Source organism: Schistocerca piceifrons, chromosome 8 (assembly GCF_021461385.2).
Source record: "Schistocerca piceifrons isolate TAMUIC-IGC-003096 chromosome 8, iqSchPice1.1, whole genome shotgun sequence".
Taxonomy (NCBI): Eukaryota; Metazoa; Arthropoda; class Insecta; order Orthoptera; family Acrididae; genus Schistocerca; species Schistocerca piceifrons.
The window spans coordinates 106,302,736-106,321,871 of record NC_060145.1 but is presented as its reverse complement, the minus strand read 5'-3'; positions in this window follow the sequence as shown (position 1 = coordinate 106,321,871).

Below are 19,136 nucleotides of genomic sequence, written 5' to 3'. Positions count from 1 at the left end.
CGAAGTGATGAGTGATATTGTAGAGGATCTCAAATTGATTCCGTACATGTAGTTTTCCAGAAGGTTGTTAACACAGTTCCTCACAAGCGATTTCTAATCAAGCTGCGTGCCTGTGGAATGTCGTCTCAGCCGTGTAAATGGACTCGTGTTACCTGTTGGAGAGATCACAGTTCGTATCAATTGATGGAAAGTCAACCAATAAAACAGAAGTGATATCTGACGTTCCCTAAGGAAGTGTGATATGCTTTTTTCCGTTCCTGATCTACACAAACGATTTAGGAGAAAATATGAGCAGTCATGTAACATTCTTTGCAGTTGATGCTGCCACTAATCGACTAGTAAAGTCATCGGAATATCAAATCCAATTGTAAAATGATTTAGACAAGTTATCTGTATTGTCACAGGGGTAAAATGCAGGGAGCGAAAGGCTATTTATAATTGGTAAAGAAACCAGATGGCAGTTGTAAGAGTCAAGGGGCCTGAAAGTGAAGCAGTGATTGGGAAGAGAGTGTGACAGGGTGTATCCTATCCCTGATGTTATTGAATCTGAATATTGAGCAAGCACTAAAGGAAACAAAAGAAAATTTTTTAGTGGGATTTAAAATCCATGGAGAAGAAATAAAAACTTTGAGGTTTGCCTAAGACATTGTAATTCTGTCAAAGACGGCAAAAGACCTGGAAGAGCAGCTGAACGGAATGGGCAGTGTCTTGAAAGAAGGATATAAGATGAACGTCAACAAAAGCAAAACGAGGATAGTGGAATGTAGTCAAATTAAATCAGGTGATGCTGAGGCAATTAGATAAGGAAATGAGACACTTGAAGTAGTAGATGGGTTTTGCTATTTGGGAAGCAAAATAACTGATGATGGTCGAGGTAGAGAGGGAAATGTGTTAACATCGAGTATAGATTTGAGTATCAGAAAGCCTTCTCTGAAAGTATTTCTATGGAGTGGAGCCATGTAACGAAGTGAAACATGAACGATAAATAGTTTAGACAATAAGAGAATAGAAGCTTTCGAAATGAGATGTTACAGAAGAATGCTGAAGATCAGATGGATAGATCACATAACTAATGAGGTATTGAACAGAATTGCGGAGAAGAGGAGTTTGTGGCACAACTTGACCAGAAGAAGGGATCGGTTGGTAGGACATGTTCTGAGGCATGAAGGGATCACCGGTTTAGTATTAGAGGGCAGCGTAGGAGGTAAAAAAAAACGTAGAGGGAGAACAAGAGATGAACACACTAGGCAGATTCAGAAGGATGTAGGTTTCAGTAGTTCCTTGGAGATGAAGAAGCTTGCACAGGATAGAGTAGCATGGAGAGCTGCATCATACCAATCTCTGGACTGAAGACCACCACAACAACAATCTGTATGGTGCAAAAATTTGCAACTGTGCCCGAAATAAGACAAAAATGAGATCAACCACATGAGTAATATAAGGGACTCTTTAAATTTCGGTTAAATGATAAATTACGCAAATCTAAAGGCTATCAGTTCCAAGCTAGCCTGTAGTGGCGGCAGTTCTCCGTCTGCGAAATGATTAAAAAGTCGTAACCACCACACCCAAGTGGTGCCACATTTATCAATAGCGCAAGGAAATCTGACATTAAACAGCGGCCCCTGTGTGGACCATCCCTGAGTAGGCTAACTAGACACAAAATTATATTAATTGCTTGAAACACGCAACAAAATAAATGACATCGTAGGGAATGAGAATGGGGGCGTTGAAAAATTAATAACAAGGACCTAGGCTATCACAAAGAGATTTATTAACTAATATCATGGTTAAGAGAAAACAAACATATGAACAGAAACTTTAACTGTGCAACATTTCATTAACATGAACTCAGGTTGGTTGGCAAAAGACTTGGGGTTCTAGGCACTTCAGTCCGGAACCACGTGGCTGCTACGGTCGCAGGGTAGAATGTTGCCTCGGTCATGGATGTGTGTGATGTCCTTAGGTTAGTTAGGTTAAGTAGTTCTAAGTCAAGGGGACTGATGACCTAATATGTTAAGTTCCATAGTGCTTAGAGCCAATTGAACCATTTGATCCGTGAGATCAATCAGTGGTTTACCCTAACCTTAATAGTCATAAGGTTAATACCAATCAGGTAAAATTTAGATACACCAAAGGTGAATGAAATTTTATGATAATCACCGAAACACTATGAAAGGGGACATGCCTGATGGGTATTACTATGGCAGTGACTTGCCTGGAAGGCACTGCCATCATTCAAAATTCGATTAAATACCTAGGAATTACAATTATGAACAACTTAAATTGGAACAGTCACATAGATGATGTTATGGGGAAGGCGAAGCAAAGACTGTGTTTTCTTGGCAGAACACTTGGAAAGTGTAACAGATCTACTAAAAAGACTGCCTACACTATGCCTGTCGATCCTCTTTTGGTATACTGCTGCACAGTGTGGGATCCTTACCAGATGGGATTGACAGAGTACATCGAGAAAGTTCAAAGAATAGCAGCACGTTTTATGTAATAGGGGAGAGAGTATCAGTGAAATGGTACAGGATTCGGGGTGGACATCATTGAAAGCAAGGCGTTTTTCTTTGTTGCAAGATATTTTCTCCAAATTTCAATCTCCAACGTTTTCCTCAGAATCTGAAAACATTTTGTTAATACCCACCTGTACAGGGAGAAATGTTTGTTGTAATAAAATAAGAGGAATCACAGCTAGAACAGAAAGATTAGATTGTTCGTATTTCCACGTGCACTGTTAGAGAGTGTAACAGTAGAGAAATAGTTTAAAGAGGGTTCAATGAACCTTCTGCCAGGCATATAAGTGTGAATTGCAGAGTAGTCATGTTGATGTAGATGATGGCAAAAGACATGAGATAAGTAGGAGAGATAGTGTTGCTACGTCGCAAGGTCCACCTACTACGCAAACAACTCTTATTTTTAAGGTGGTTTATAGAATCTAAAATGGACACATGTGAAGTCCTTCCCATTTCCGAAGTGGTGTTCTGTGGATAATGACCTCGATGTTGATCGAACCTTAAATCCTAATCTTCTTGATAACAACACAATGAGCAGTTTTTCTACCAGTCTTGTCTGGTTTTCATACTTTGACCAGCAATGGTTGAATGCGTGTTCAGTAGTCTTGTAGAATCTTTATTCTTGTCTATTCCCTGCTGCCACTACCCTCACTAAATTTTCTTTTTTCTTGCTAGATCTTTCTTCGTTCACTTCAATAAACGAAAGTATGGATCTTAATGATGGTTGATGTGGACATCAGTTTGAAGACTGATTTCAACCAGGTCTCCACGTACTCTATCCTGTGCTAGCCTCTTCATTTACGAGTATGTGTAACTACTGTAATCTACATCAAAATGGACCTGCTTACCATATTCAACCCCAGACCTCCTTTTACAATTCTTAACCCCCTGCTATACACCACCCACCCACCCACCCACCCATATACACTCACTCACTCACACACACACACACACACACACACACACACACACACAAACTTCCCTAATTACATGGGAAAAAGAATGTGTATTTGGTATTCGAATCTGCATAAACTGCAGCATATTACATACAAGATAAAAATCTAATTTCTTAATATATATTAGTTAAAAAGATGTTGAAAAAGTCCCTGTAATAGGTTCATAATATGGAGTGTTTGTATCTTTGTATGGCTGGGATCTCCTCGTACGTGCCCTTGATCGATTCACCAAATTTGACACAGAAACAGCAGGCCTCAATAATATCAGCACTGTGGGGTTTATAACCACCTAGCTCCAATAGGAGCAGAGATACAGGCAAAATTGTATATTTCCCAGCCCTTGGAATATAGCTGCCCTGCATGATGGAAATGTTGCGTGGAAACAGTATGGGTCTGCCCTTTGCAGGGCATCCTACATGGCAGGGGCGAGGAATGGTTTCCCACATCCCGATATGTATGCTGCCCTCATAACAGATATATTATATTGCGGCAGTATCGGCTTGCATTGTCAGCCTGATATCATGGGCAAATAAATGATTTTCAAGCCCCTGCATGACAAAGGTTCCGTGGGAGGAGTATTGGCCTCCTTTATTGAACTGTATTGCAGGATAAATTTTCTTTACTTTTCGTCTATGGTCACAATTTTTTTTGTCATCAGACTGCCGATTTAGGTCTATAATTACCATCTTCAGACCTCTTTTATAAAAACATGTTCTAATGTACTGGAGCTATAGTGGCATCGTCAAATGTTATAAACACTATGGCTCCAGTGCATTACGGCATATTTTTATAAAACAGATCTGAAGATGGTCATTATAGATCAAAACGTGTAGTCTGATGGCAAAAAAATTTGTAAGTAAAGGAAATTGATTCTATATTCGGGCCCCGTGTTATTTGCGACCATGTCGCAGCTTTTAATGCAGGAGCTGCTGGTTGGAGCCAGTTTGAGATGGATAGAGGAGGAGATGGACACCCCAGGGGATGGAGAAAATGGATAGGGGAGGAGGAGGGGGAAATGCATGAAGCAGGTCAAAGATTCAGAGGAGAAGGCAGATTGAAAAGGAAGAGGAGGAGGTGGAGATAGAGAGGAGGTGGAGGAGATGGTCAGAGAGAGTAGGTGGAGGAAATGGACAAAGAGAGGGGAGGGACGAGATGAAGAGATAATGAGGAGGAGGAGGAGATAGATAGAGGTGGGAGGATGAGGTGGACAGAACAAGGAAGTGATGTCGAACACATACGCAGAAAAAGCAGTGCAGAAAAGGCTAGTAAATGAATGAATAAGCAAAAATTTCCGTTACCTTCTAGCGAATCTGTGTACCTAATTCTACAATTCCGGTTACTGCTGCATAACGAAGCTACAAAAGTATTTAAATGTTGACTCAGTATGCCAATAATGCACCTGACCCCAGAAAATACCTTACCAACTACACTAGACTGCGGCACAAGTTGTGTGATCTCAGTCGACTTTTCTGGATGTTAAAAGTCACGGCAATCCTATTGGCACCTGTGAGATCCTATGTCAACCGCATGATATCGTCTGACATATTTTTATCAGGAAGTGTAAGTGATGTATGTGAAATATACGGTCACTCATTTATCGCAGTGAGTCGTTTAAAAGCCAGCAACACGACACGGAGGATAATTCACAGCCCATTAGTCGATTAAATGGGAGCCGTCAGTGATGTTAGACAAATTTGTCTGTGGCGGGCAAGTTCGTCTGCGGGCGCTGCGGTGGTCGTATGGTTACTGCAGACTGCCTCAAACGATGGCCGCTATATGGCAGAGTGCAGTCTGCAACTACGAAATGAGTTTTGGGACCCCGGCCCTGCACGTTGCCAACCCGTCACGCTGTTTCCGCCGCTACAGCGTTCTGCGATTGAAGGGCGAGGCAACTTTAACGGCCCCAGCTCCACAGTCTGTCCCCGACGTTAAAGTTGGTGCAGCCACCCTGTAACAAGCTGTATCGACGCAGCACACCCTATACACTGCATTTACTCTGCACGGACCGTAACGGTGCAGCCTCCATGGCATTGATGCATCTAACATTTTTTGTAATTACTTCGCGTTACAGGGCGACTTTTCGATGTGTATGGAGAATCGAACGACGAACAGGTGGTGCCGGGGGGGAACCAAAGGGATTAACTGCTATTTTTCACGCGCGTCAATTTTTGTGGCGCTATTGCTACTTTCTGTACCATACAGAAGTCAAGTAGGAAGCACATAAACCTAACTAATTCATACGTAAAGCGTACGCATAATCAAGAGTCCCGTGAACCCCACTCACCGCTTCGTCTAAACGAAGCACATTTTGTCGCAAAATGCAGGAAAAGTTTCAGTCGTGAATCGAGCGAAAGAGGGCTGCAATTTTTTTTTATTTGGCTTGGGCTTATTGAACCATACTGCCAACAATATGGTAAAAAAAATAGGATCATGTATATAGAGAAATCAATATACAGAATGGAGAAAAATTGTGTCGAGAAATTTCATCCCTGGATAGCTGGTGACAGTAGGAGCCAAAATTACTAATTCTGTGTACATCGACAATGAACAATTTTTAAACTACGGAAACTTGGCTCCACGCGCTCCGATTGGCCGTGAGATTGCCTCGTTCGTCGGTGGACGGGCAGCGATATGGTTGTCGGTTCACACACACAAACGTCCCTCGCCCCGTCACTACCCCAACGTGATACGCACACTTGTCGAATAGATTTTTGTCTCCACCTCACATCAGAGGCATTCACACGTAAGCTTCGCTTCGGGGCACACAAACGTCACATGCGATTTAGTCATACAATAATCACGGCGGCAAGTATTTGTTTGAAGGACAACGAGATATGGTTTTTGTTTATGGACTAGCCGACTATAATACCCATGAAGCTCGACGGTTGTATGAGGAACGGTACCAAGCAAGACGCCACTCACACCAGCAAACGTTTACAGTAAGTCACCGGTGACTTGGCGACACAGGCTTGTTAGCGGGATATCATGGTGATGCTGGAAGACCTCGAACACGACGGGATGCTGCATTTGAAGAGACTGTTCTTAAGTGCTTCGAGGACGCACCAACGACAAGTACTCGAGCGGTTGGACACCACACGGGGGTCACTCAGTGGTTAGTCTGGGAGGTTTTGAAGGATGACGGCCAGCATCCATTTAGTTTCCATCCTGTCAAAGACCTAAATCCTGTGGCGGAGTATGAGCTCAGGCTAGGATTTTGCCGGTGGTTTCTGCGACGTGTTGCACGAGATCCCGACTTTCCCGCCATTGTGTTTTTTGCCGACGAGTGCACCTTCCATCGGGATAGCCTTTACAACACTCGAAACGGTCAGTACTGGGCAAGGGGAAATCCTCGCGTGAAGTACGTCCACGGACACCATGAACGATTTGGGGCAGGCATTGTGGGTGACCATCTGATTGGGCCGGTCCGTCTACCTCCTCGACTTACCGGAGCAAATTACAGTCACATTTTTCAAGAAACTCTACCTGGCCTGCTGAAGATGTTCCCCTGGACATACGGCTATGCATGTGGTTGCAGCATGATGGGGTTGTAGTTGTTGTGGTCTTCAGTCCTGAGACTGGTTTGATGCAGCTCTCCATGCTACTCTATCCTCCGCAAGCTTCTTCATCTCCCAGTACCTACTGCAACCTACATCCTTCGGAATCTGCTTAGTGTATTGATCTCTTGGTCTCCCTCTACGATTTTTACCCTCCACGCTGCCCTCCAATGCTAAATTTGTGATCCCTTGATGCCTCAGAACATGTCCTACCAACCGATCCCTTCTTCTAGTCAAGTTGTGCCACAAACTTCTCTTCTCCCCAATCCTATTCAATACCTCCTCATTAGTTACGTGATCTACCCACCTTATCTTCAGCATTCTTCTGTAGCACCACATTTCGAAAGCTTCTATTCTCTTCTTGTCCAAACTGGTTATCGTCCATGTTTCACTTCCATACATGGCTACACTCCATACAAATACTTTCGGAAACGACTTCCTGACACTTAAATCTATACTCGATGTTAATAAATTTCTCTTCTTCAGAAACGATTTCCTTGCCATTGCCAATCTACATTTTATATCCTCTCTACTTCGACCATCATCAGTTATTTTACTCCCTAAATGGCAAAACTCCTTTACTACTTTAAGTGTCTCATTTCCTAATCTAATTCCCTCAGCAACACCCGATTTAATTTGACTACATTCCATTATCCTCGTTTTGCTTTTGTTGATGTTCATCTTATATCCTCCTTTCAAGACACTGTCCATTCCGTTCAACTGCTCTTCCAAGTCATTTGCTGTCTCTGACAGAATTACAATGTCATCGGCGAACCTCAAAGTTTTTACTTCTTCTCCATGAATTTTAATACCTACTCCGAATTTTTCTTTTGTTTCCTTTACTGCTTGCTCAATATACAGATTGAATAACATCGGGGAGAGGCTACAACCCTGTCTCACTCCTTTCCCAACCACCGCTTCCCTTTCATGGCCCTCGACTCTTATAACTGCCATCTGGTTTCTGTACAAATTGTAAATAGCCTTTCGCTCCTTGTATTTTACCCCTGCCACCTTCAGAATTTGAAAGAGAGTATTCCAGTTAACGTTGTCAAAAGCTTTCTCTAAGTCTACAAATGCTAGAAACGTAGGTTTGCCTTTTCTTAATCTTTCTTCTAAGATAAGTCGTAAGGTTAGTATTGCCTCACGTGTTCCAACATTTCTACGGAATCCAAACTGATCTTCCCCGAGGTCCGCTTCTACCAGTTTTTACATTCGTCTGTAAAGAATTCGCGTTAGTATTTTGCAGCTGTGACTTATTAAACTGATAGTTCGGTAATTTTCACATCTGTCAACACCTGCTTTCTTTGGGATTGGAATTATTACATTCTGCATGAAGTCTGTGGGTATTTCGCCTGTCTCATACATCTTGCTGACCAGATGGTAGAGTTTTGTCATGACTAGCTCTCCCAAGGCCATCAGTAGTTCTAATGGAATGTTGTCTACTCCCGGGGCCTTGTTTCGACTCAGGTCTTTCAGTGCTCTGTCAAACTCTTCACGCAGTATCTTATCTCCCATTTCATCTTCATCTACATCCTCTTCCATTTCCATAATATTGTCCCCGAGTACATCGCCCTTGTATAAACCCTCTATATACTCCTTCCACCTTTCTGCCTTCCCTTCTTTGCTTAGAACTGGGTTGCCATCTGAGCTCTTGATATTCATACAAGTGGTTCTCTTCTCTCCAAGATGGGGAGCCCGCACATAACAGTCGTGCTGTGTAAGGATATTTAAATTAACTCTTCGACTGCCGGGTAATTGGCAGAGGTGCTCATAGGACATGTCCCCCGCGATCACCAGACTTCACATCACCGGACTTTTTCCTGTGGGGATTTTTCAAGTTTCTAGTTCACCCCACGGACGCGAAACACCTAGAAACAAAGAGGAATTAATGGATCGCATTCAACATGCCACCAATCACATCAGGCCAAAGCCAGGAACCTTTGAAAGAGTTCGGCAAAACACCGTTCGACGTTACCAAGTTTGTGTCGGGTCAGAGAGTCACCAGTTCGAGCACCTGCTTTAAGTAAACAATGTCCTAGCTACAAAAAAGGTCCGTTTCAGGGCCTAATCAATTTGTAAATGACTTTCTGAACGAGAAATGACAGCTGTTGACGGGTTTGTTCCCGGTACGTCTTATCACGAAACTACAATGGATGTGTCGGGACCCCGGCGGATTCGCCCCCAGGCCCCCGGAGTGGAAGGTTGGCGCGCTACCACCGAGCGTGCGAGTTGCAGTGTATACATCGTGATCTCTGGCAGACAAAGCATTCGCGGTCGTGCGTTGTCCAGGGCATCCGGCAACAGAATAATTCCGCAGCCATTTGGAGCGCGTGACACCAAGTTCCAGTACTTAAAAAATTGTGCGTTGTCGACCTACAGAACATTAGTAATTTTGGTTCCTACCGGTATCAGCTATCCAGGGTTACAGTTTCGTGACATAGTTTTTCTCCACCCTTCATATATATAGTTTTTACAACGATTTCAAATTATTTTACGGTGTTTATATAGGTGCAATACTTGTAGCAGAGGAACCTTAAGATATCAACGTTGGACAAAACAGAAGAATTTTGTAGAGATGGAGAAGCATTCAATTGCAGATTAAAGTGTTTATGCAATACGGATAGTACACCGAATTTCGTATACACGTGTTACTATCTCTTGTAAAATAAAAAAAGAGCTCTGTATTTTTGGGGATTATCATGATATGAGAGGAGTACTCTACAGGAAAGGCATAATCAGTTTCACAGGGATTCCTAGCAAACTGTTCTTCTGTGCTCCGAAGAATCTGCAAGAAAAGCAGAAGTGATTTGCACCTCTTTTTTTCTTCTGACAATCGAAGAAAGGGTTATGCGTGAGACCTATCCGAAGCAAGTGGAAAGGAGTTCAGTCATACTTGGTATGCATTCGCACCAAGGCCATCGTCACTTTTCTGCTGACCAACAATTTTCGAAACCAGTGGGAGCCTTTAATTAGTGGTTGGATCGCAGCTTAGAACTGACCTTTATGGAAGAATGAAGGGCCCCAATCCTCTGGGGGTTTTTACTCGGTTAGTGTCAGTATCCTTGACTTGAAATCGGAGGATGGTAGACAGACGTTGATTACATGGGTCAGAAATACTTGTCTCTGTCGCCAGTTGGTCGACTTTGTCACTGTAGACGAATCCTAAGAGCTGTGGCGCACTGAAACGTGTTTCTCATGGATCTTCGTTTGTTTAGTAACGATTCTCACACAAGTTCCGGTATTGAAACATTTCTTTAGCTATCAACCTTTCAGGATTCAATAGACTGCAATACGCTTTTTAAGTCTGATACAGACAGCAAGTTTGGGAGGCCCCGCATGATTTTTCTGCATTAAAATTTGGGCAACATGGGGTCAAACGGATTTGCCAGGAATATTCTGGATGAAGACAAGAAATGCACAGCCCGCTGCTGAAGACTTCTTGATATCGAGAGTCCGCAGTACACAAAGGAACGAAGTGCAGTAATATAATATTGTTATAGCAGCGAAACTTGAATTAAATGTGTCGAAGCAATTTTTTGTAAAACTGTGCCTACCGTTGTTAGAAAACGTTTTGAGTATCATTTATCTCTATGCAAAATACAGATCACAGACGAGGCGCGCGATACCGCAGTCTTTGGCTGCACAATGAAGTTACGCCTTTAAACCACACTTTGGAGTAGTAGCTGTCTGACCAATCGGGTGCCAGCGTAGCACAGGTTGAGCGGTGATCCCGAGTAGACGGCCAGACGATGCACACTGGTGTTCGTGGGAGTATTGGTAGAAGCATTACGAGGACATTGCCTCTACCGTTTAGATGACTTTATCCGACCTTTCGTTTCGATGGCCATTTTCTGTGGCGCAACCTACAGGAGTTTACGGTGCGATTCTGGCTCATCTGCACACATTGGCGTAATATTTCATCCACATAGGTTTCAGCTTCATAGCTGTACTATCTTCTAGACAAGGTTTAATTTGTTATTCAAATGTGAGGCATTATTCCATATTCAAAGATCAACATTGGTATTTCATTTACTCATGCGTGAATGTAGCCCATTGTACGAGTTGTTATCCCACTTCATTATTGCTACGGGAATTTAAGATTATATGGGGTTTCTTTTTGCTCTAATTCAAATGCTTAGTGGAATTGCACTCCACGTTGTCCGTTATAGGACAAATCAGTAGGTTAGAAGCATAACTTACATGCTCCAAAAACATACATTTTCACAAATGACTAAAAACGTGCGTCGTGCGCATGTCCCATATACTGACATCAGTATGTGCAGCAACAATGGATACAAATCATTATGTATATTTCGGATTATGTTTGCTTATTGAGAAATTTCAATTATTTAAGGTTATATTATGGATCTTGTGAGTTTTGATACTGAGCTGTTTGGACGATGTTGGTTTCGCGGTAACTATCGTGTTGCGACTCGATACGCAACACTTTTTGGTTCCGACTGCAAGCCACTTTCCCTTCTACAGTGCATATGTGATATTAAATTCAAATGTTAATAGTGATAAATATCAATTAATCGTCTTTTATGGACTTTGCTTGTGTTAGTTTACAAAAGATATTCTCTAGTTTGGAAACCCATTTGCAATTTCATAAATGTTTCTGTGCACATTTCTTCAGTGTAATGATCAAAGAAATTTACAAATTTTTCATTCATGAGAACTAATTATTGATCACAAAGAAAAGTAGAATATTATAATCAGGAAAATAAATCAAACTTGTTAATCATTCTTTGAGAAGAAAGAAACTATCAAATCCCAAAGGAAAACAAGCTACTAAAATAAAACTGAAGATTTGAAGGAGATTCACTTCTAAAACTGAAAATAATTTTACTCTTCTATGTCTATATCATAACATTAAGTTCCTCATGAGTCATGTCACACATACACTCATGATCAGTTTGATCCAATGTATTCTCATCAATGACATGCTTATAGAACTTGAGCTCCTCCATTTCTCTCCAGTTTTCCCCATAATGGGAAGTCAGAAGTTTTTCAACTTTCCTCCTTTTCTCTAAAGAGATTGAATTCTTTGGTTGGATGAGTTCGGGATGTGTAAGTGCATTTACTCCAGATTGAAACACAGATTTAAACACTCCAAGGTCATTTCTGGATGCTGTGAACGTTTCCTTGGCCTTCCTCTTTCTCCAACGGGTGAAACGTTTTCTTCCATGACTTGGTCTGAAATCAGTTTTATTCCAACCACTATATTGAATTATATTCCCCAAAATAACTGAACAGAACGGAAAACACTCTCCACTGGCACCGATATATACTACTACACAAGAAAATGGCACCGAGTGAGCAAATCGCTGATTGGTCAAGATGAGGTAAGGGACAAAACTCACAAGATCCAGCGGATCATGAGACTTTTGAAACTAACCATGATGTTTAACACCGTTTTTCTCAAGGATCTTGTGCCAAATGTGAACAGCTGTTTCGTGAATTGTGTTCTATGTATAAAGCTATATAAGAATATGTCGTCATCTCGATTTTCATTATTTTGGAGCATGTGAGTTATGACTCTAACCTACACAAATATAACCTCGCTCACTGCCTGGACAAACGACTGGTTTCAACAGCCGACTGCATAGTCGATTGGTCTTTTGTTCAGTCAGATTTTTCGGTCAAATGAGAATCAACTGAATTAAACAACTGTCTGCGGCCGTATCAACAGCATGAATGGTTTTCACACTAGCGAACAGTGACACAGAACAGTCACTACTGCGCTTCGAGCAGAGTCAAATTCAGATAAATAAAGGATACAGACCGGCGTTAACTGAAGTCTAGTACTTTACGAACTACAGCAGATCAGTCCCGAGTGCGGGTACCAATCTATGCCTCAGACCACTCGCCCGAAGTGGAATCATGGCAATGGTGCTTTACAAATCCCTCATACTCTATGCTTGCACAAGATGCTTCACGTAATTTCAAATAAAAATACTGACCATTTGATTCAGTAATCTGTGGCAAATGATTGACTTGAGATTAAATATTTGTTCAGAACTTGATCTGCCCTTCTTAAAATCAGCTTGATATGCACCTAAATTACTCTCCAGTGTTGTTTCTACTATGTTTAGTGTACTCTTGGAAAATATATGCAACTGGTAGCAAAGAAATTCCTTTGTTGTTGTTACCATCTTGTTTATTGCCTTTCTCAAGCAGGGGGTGTATCAAGGCCACCTCTTGCTCTCCTGAGAGTTTTTCTGTTTTACCAGTTTCCTCGTAGGTGAAATTTAGCTCACACTTTATAAAAAGAGCATTTCAAAAGTTGTGCTGTAATAAGAGTTTTCTCCACTAGCTTTATGAAGCCGTAATAACTTCTTCAATTTCTTTGATAGTTTGGGGTAATCTTCTTCTAGATTTTCAAGAGTGTTCGTGTATTCGACCTTATGCGTTGGTTTTGGACTATTTTAAGAAGGCGTTCAAAATATTTTGGAAGTATTGTGAAATCTTCAGTACCTAAGCCAAAGGGGTATACGTAAGCCAAATGTGTGAGCCTTGTCCCATGCCCTCTGTTCTTAGATTTACATTTGAAACACGTCTAGTTCGTCCTTCAAATGTCACCTTCACCTACAGAAATCTACTCGAAAAAGACCTCTTTTGCAGATCAGATACAGAAAACACTTTCATACTATAACACTATTCAATCATTCATCTAAATTTGTAAAAACTTTTTGCATTTAAAATTTGTTGAAATGTAACTGTGATATGCAAAGACTATTTGAAAAGTATGATATATGTGATGTTAGAATGCTTTGCTAGTGTATATTTGCAGCCTATGTAAATTTACGTGAAATGTAGAAATGAAAATGTTTGTGTGTGTAATTTTATACATTTGTGCAAGTTGTCATTTGTCTACAATGGTACACTTAGGGACAATGGGTATAGGATATGTGTTATGTAAAAGATGGAGTGCTTTTGCACGGTACTGAAGTTGCTTGGGTGTTTGGCCCCCCACCAGTAGAGCGAGCGGGAACGAGAGAACACAGTCTGTAGGCAGCAGTAAAAGAGGCAACTCTCGGATGGAGCAGGCGATGCCTCGCCTGAAAATTGTTGCACGACAGCCTCAGATGTCAACTGCTGAGTTATTATGGCTTTGGTAAAATTTGTTGGGCTATGTTATGGGCGTTAAAACAACGCCAAGAAGAATTAACTAGATTAACTTGGATGTAGAACAAACACATGCTTTCCCTGTGTAAATGGATTATCTGCTCATGATGCACAACTGATTAACTTACAAAACCTAACAGGGTGTACACTTCAGAAACCATTAAGTAAAAGCGTGAGGGTGCTCAACCCGGTATCTATAGATCACTTCAGAGAAAGTTCAGGAAATGTAAACTGGGAAGATGAATATAATGAGCCAAATGCTAATGATAAATGCAGTATATTTCATGTTAAATTTATATCCCTTTTAGAACATTGTTTTCCAAAGAAAATTATTAACTGTAACACCACAAACTTTTCAAAGAAACCTTAGATTACTACAGTTATTAAAGTGTCGTCAGAAAGAAGAAGAAAACTGTATGAGACAGCAAGAACTAGTAAAAAATACAGAAGTAGTTTCACAATATAAAAATTATTGTAACATACTGAGAAAAGTTGTAAGGAAATCAAGAAATATGTGTGTTAGAGAAGAAATTAATAACTCCAGCAATAAAATCAAATCAACATGGAATGTTGTTAGAAGGGAGTCAAGGAAAGTAAACACTCGGGTAGGTAGTATTACTGCTAAAGAGAATCAGACCATCTTAACCAACAGTACACAGGTAGCCAACGTATTTAACAATCACTTATTCAGTGTAGGAGAAAAAATTGGTGAGAATAGTTCAAAAGAAAAAACCAGGCAGTACATGAAAGAGTCAGTTTTGAAAAATTTTTGTCAGATAAAGTTTCATCTAACAATGTCTTGTCAAATAAGGAAAATTATAAAATCTTTGAAAAATAAATGTTCTGCTGGAGTAGATAACATCTCTAACAAGTTATTAAAACAATGTGGAGCAATTACAGTTGATGTTTTGTGTCACATATGCAATGCATCACTGACTCAGGCTATTGTTCCAGACAGGTTAAAATATGCCATCGTCAGGCCTCTCTACAAAAAGGGGGAAACCACAGATGTCAAAAATTACCGACCAGTACCCTTGCTTACTGCATTTTCAAAAATCTTTGAGAAAGTAATGTACTCAAGAGTGGTTATCCATGTCAGCAGTAATGGGATACTTAGTAAATCACAGTTCAGATTTCAGAAATGCTGTTCCACTGAGACAGCAATATACAATTTCACTGTCCACATAATAGAGTCTTTAAATAGTAAAATGTCACCAGTAGGAATATTCTGTGACTTATCCAAAGCATTTGATGTGTGAACCATGACATTATGTTAGAGAAATTACAATTATGTGGTATAAATGGAACAGCATATGAGTGGTATAAGTCATATCTCCAGAACAGGAAGCAAAAGTCTCTTTATATGCTTCAGGTGATTCAGAGGAGTTTACCACTCATCTAACTGGGGTGAAATTACATCAGGTGTTCCACAAGGTCTGATCATGGGTCCCCTCCTATTCTTGCTATATGTGAATGAACTCCCTTCTTATGTGAAACAAGATGCTGAACTGACACTGTTTGCTGATGATACAAGCATAATGATTAATCCAGTAAAAGAATGTTTGATAGAAAATGATACAAATAAGGTCTTTGGAAAAGTTATTAATTGGTTTTCTGTGAATGGGCTTGCTCTGAACTTTGAAAAAACACAGTACATCCAATTTTATACTGCAAAAAGTACAATTCCTTCAATAAACATAACACATCAAAAGAAGTCAATAGCCAGGGTAGAACTTACTAAGTTTTTGGGTGTTCATATAGATGAGAATCTTAATTGTAAAATTCATATTTTGGATTTACTAAAGCGACTAGGTTCAGCAACTTTTGCAATCAGAATAATTGCCAATTTTGAGGATGTAGAAATCAATAAGCTAACATACTTTGCATACTTCCACTCTCTGATGTCATATGGAATAATATTCTAGGGCAACTCAACATTTAGGCTAAAGGTATTCATTGCTCAAAAGACAGTAGTTAGAATAATGAGTGTGGTTCATAGTTGCACATCTTGTAGGAATCTGTTTAAAAGGTTAGGATTTCTTAGAACTGCTTCACAGTACATTTATTCAGTAATGAAATTTTTTCTCGACACCATGGACCAGTTTAAAATCAACAGCGACATTCATGATTACAATACCAGAAAAAAGAAGTACTTACACTATCCTTTACTTAACGTATCTTTGGCACAGAAAGGAGTAAAATATGCTGCTATAAAACTTTTTGATAAATTACCAGATGAAATAAAATGCCTGAGGCAGACAGCAGTAATAGTTTCAAAAACAAATTCAAATCATATCTCCTTGACAACTCCTTCTATACCATAGACGACTTCTTGAATATAAGTAAATAAATCTAGAGATATAATATATGAATTTTGTGCCATTTAAGGGAATGGGATAGATAATAGAAATATTTACGTATAACACTATAATGTAAACAAAAAAAGAAAAAAACTTGTTTCCTAAGCACATTTCTTGTGCATTTGACATGTTCCACATCATAATGGTTTTCCGTGCTATTCATCAATGGAACACGAAACTAACTAACCAACTAACTAACTAACCATACTTCGAAAAACTCATATAACATACTATGGGCAGCGTAGCTGACATTACTATCTACCACACCCAACACCTACAGCCAACAGGCTACGAAATGCATAATTAGAATTGTAGAATCGTGAATAATTAATTGAAAATTAACTTTTTTTAATAATTATTGTGTTAAACATAAAACTTATTTCATCCTGTTATTTATTCCTACTCATTCACCGATATAAGGTCCTTTTCTATGGTGTGATTAGTCCGAGTAATCCTGTTATAAAGATATTTGAAGGGCTTCATTCAGTAACTAAAAGCACTAATTTTCGTCTGTGAATAAATATCTGAAAATAATTGTTTGAACTAACTTTTAAAATAAAGGTAAAAGTATTGTAGTAGACATTTTCAAACAATTTTGACGATTTAAATATTCTTACTCTTTCTGTGGCAATAAATACAGTGAAAGTGATAAATAAGTTTTGAATAAAGTGTAAGATAAAAATTTTCTAGTTATAAATGAAATTCAATTAAGTACAAAGGGGTATGAAAAAAATTGCTTATGTAGGTTAATAACACTGAAGTAGGGTTGGATAAAAAATACTGAATGACAATATAGAGTGACCATACCCTCACTACCTTTGGCTTCTGACATATCATTTGTTAAGAGAAAGATATAAACAATATGTTTTAATATGTTCGTGTTTTGCTATTAGAGTATTTAGTATTTAATTTGTTGGTTATACAAAATGCAAACATAGAAGCCCCCCCGGGCCAAATACTTTTTAACACATAGTAGTAATTGAAAATTCGCGGCCTTTCTAGCTCAAAACTAGATATGTATGTGGTGCAGCAGCTAAAAGATTCATGTGTCTTTCTCAGAACTATATACTCAAAGTTATATTTATTTGTGAAGCAGGAACAGCAAGAAAGTAGGCCAAATTTACTGCTTCCGCTTTTCTGAAACTTAACCATTTTTGCCTAGATAGTCTGGCGATCGTAAATCCATTAGAGTAACCACTTAATGAATTTGGTACTGAAAGGTCTTAGATTCAATATTTTCCATTTTTACTGAGTTTATTTCTAACAGCTCTTAGGAAAAGGAAGTGATAGTCTGATTTCCGTATCCATTAGTCATATATCACGGTAAAATCCTGTAAAAGGGGTAAAATTACGCTCTAAGGACAATACTCCGTATAATAGTGTCATGCTTAGCCTTTCCGTTAGCGGGACTATTTGTTCTGTTGAAGTATAAAGATATAATATTAAATTTCTTCGTATACTTGCTTGTTTTACCACCATTTAGCGTATAGCCTTTTGATTTACAAGTGCAGTAATTGTAACTAAATCCAATATATTAATTTTATGTATATAAACTGAACTGTTGTTTTTAAATTTTGTAATTAATAATTTAACATTGTGGGAAACAAAATAAAACAAAAAGAAGTTTGTATTAGCGAAAATCGATTCTGGGTCTGCACATTATCAGTCTGTGCGTTACGCCACTCGCCCACAGGGCCAGCAAGATAGCGATACTTTCGAAAAGGACCCACGTTCTGCGCTTGCACAATACGCTTCACACAATTTAAAATAAAATAACGAGCTGGTGCTGTGAGCAACGTGGAACTGGCAGTGCCGGAGGAATGAAGTTACAACAGGGAATGTACCGTAGAAGGCAGGCAGCTGCGTCGCTTCTTGTGGTTGATCGTAGCGCGGCAGACCGTTATTTGAGCACTCGAAACCCGTTACTAGTCATCCCAGAGAGAGCGCTACAAAAATTGTTTTCGTCCGTTTTATTTGGGTGCCAGCACTCATTTTAAGAGAACAGCGCGATTTCCAGATTGCATTTTGAGAGGATTTGCGTGATTTTAGTGTGATTTTCTGCTCGCATTCGAAACGAAATGGCATAATTCCAGTGCGCTACTTACAGTGTGCTGTTGCACATTAGCACATAATAACCGGCGGCCAATGTTGGAGGGCTTAGCCCCATGCTGATGTTTGTAGCAGTTATGTCGCTCATTCAGGTGTCGTGCGGTTGGTAACTTCTGTCGCTCAAGTAGGACGTAGCCTAATAGGAAGTCGAGTGCGAAATCTAACCTGTACTGACCTTCTGCAACGGAAGAGAACAGATATTGAAACCACCTCTGTAAGGGTCGATGAGGCGAAGAACTGCAGGGTTAGGCGTCATTTTGAAGCAGTACATTCTGACGAAGACGATCTTGGGCAGTCTGCTATGTCTGACAGTGCTGTGCTGTGCTCAAAGCAACCTCTCTCCTTTTCGCTTTACGAGAAAATGGTTTGAAAAGCATATTCTTGACCTGTCGTAACCTGTGGATTCTATATTGTGTTTGGTGACGCGTTTTTTTCTTCAGTTTCTCAGTTTTTCCTTTGCTGCTTCCGAGCAGCGCTAGGATCTCAAAGAAAATGAACCAGTCTGAGAAG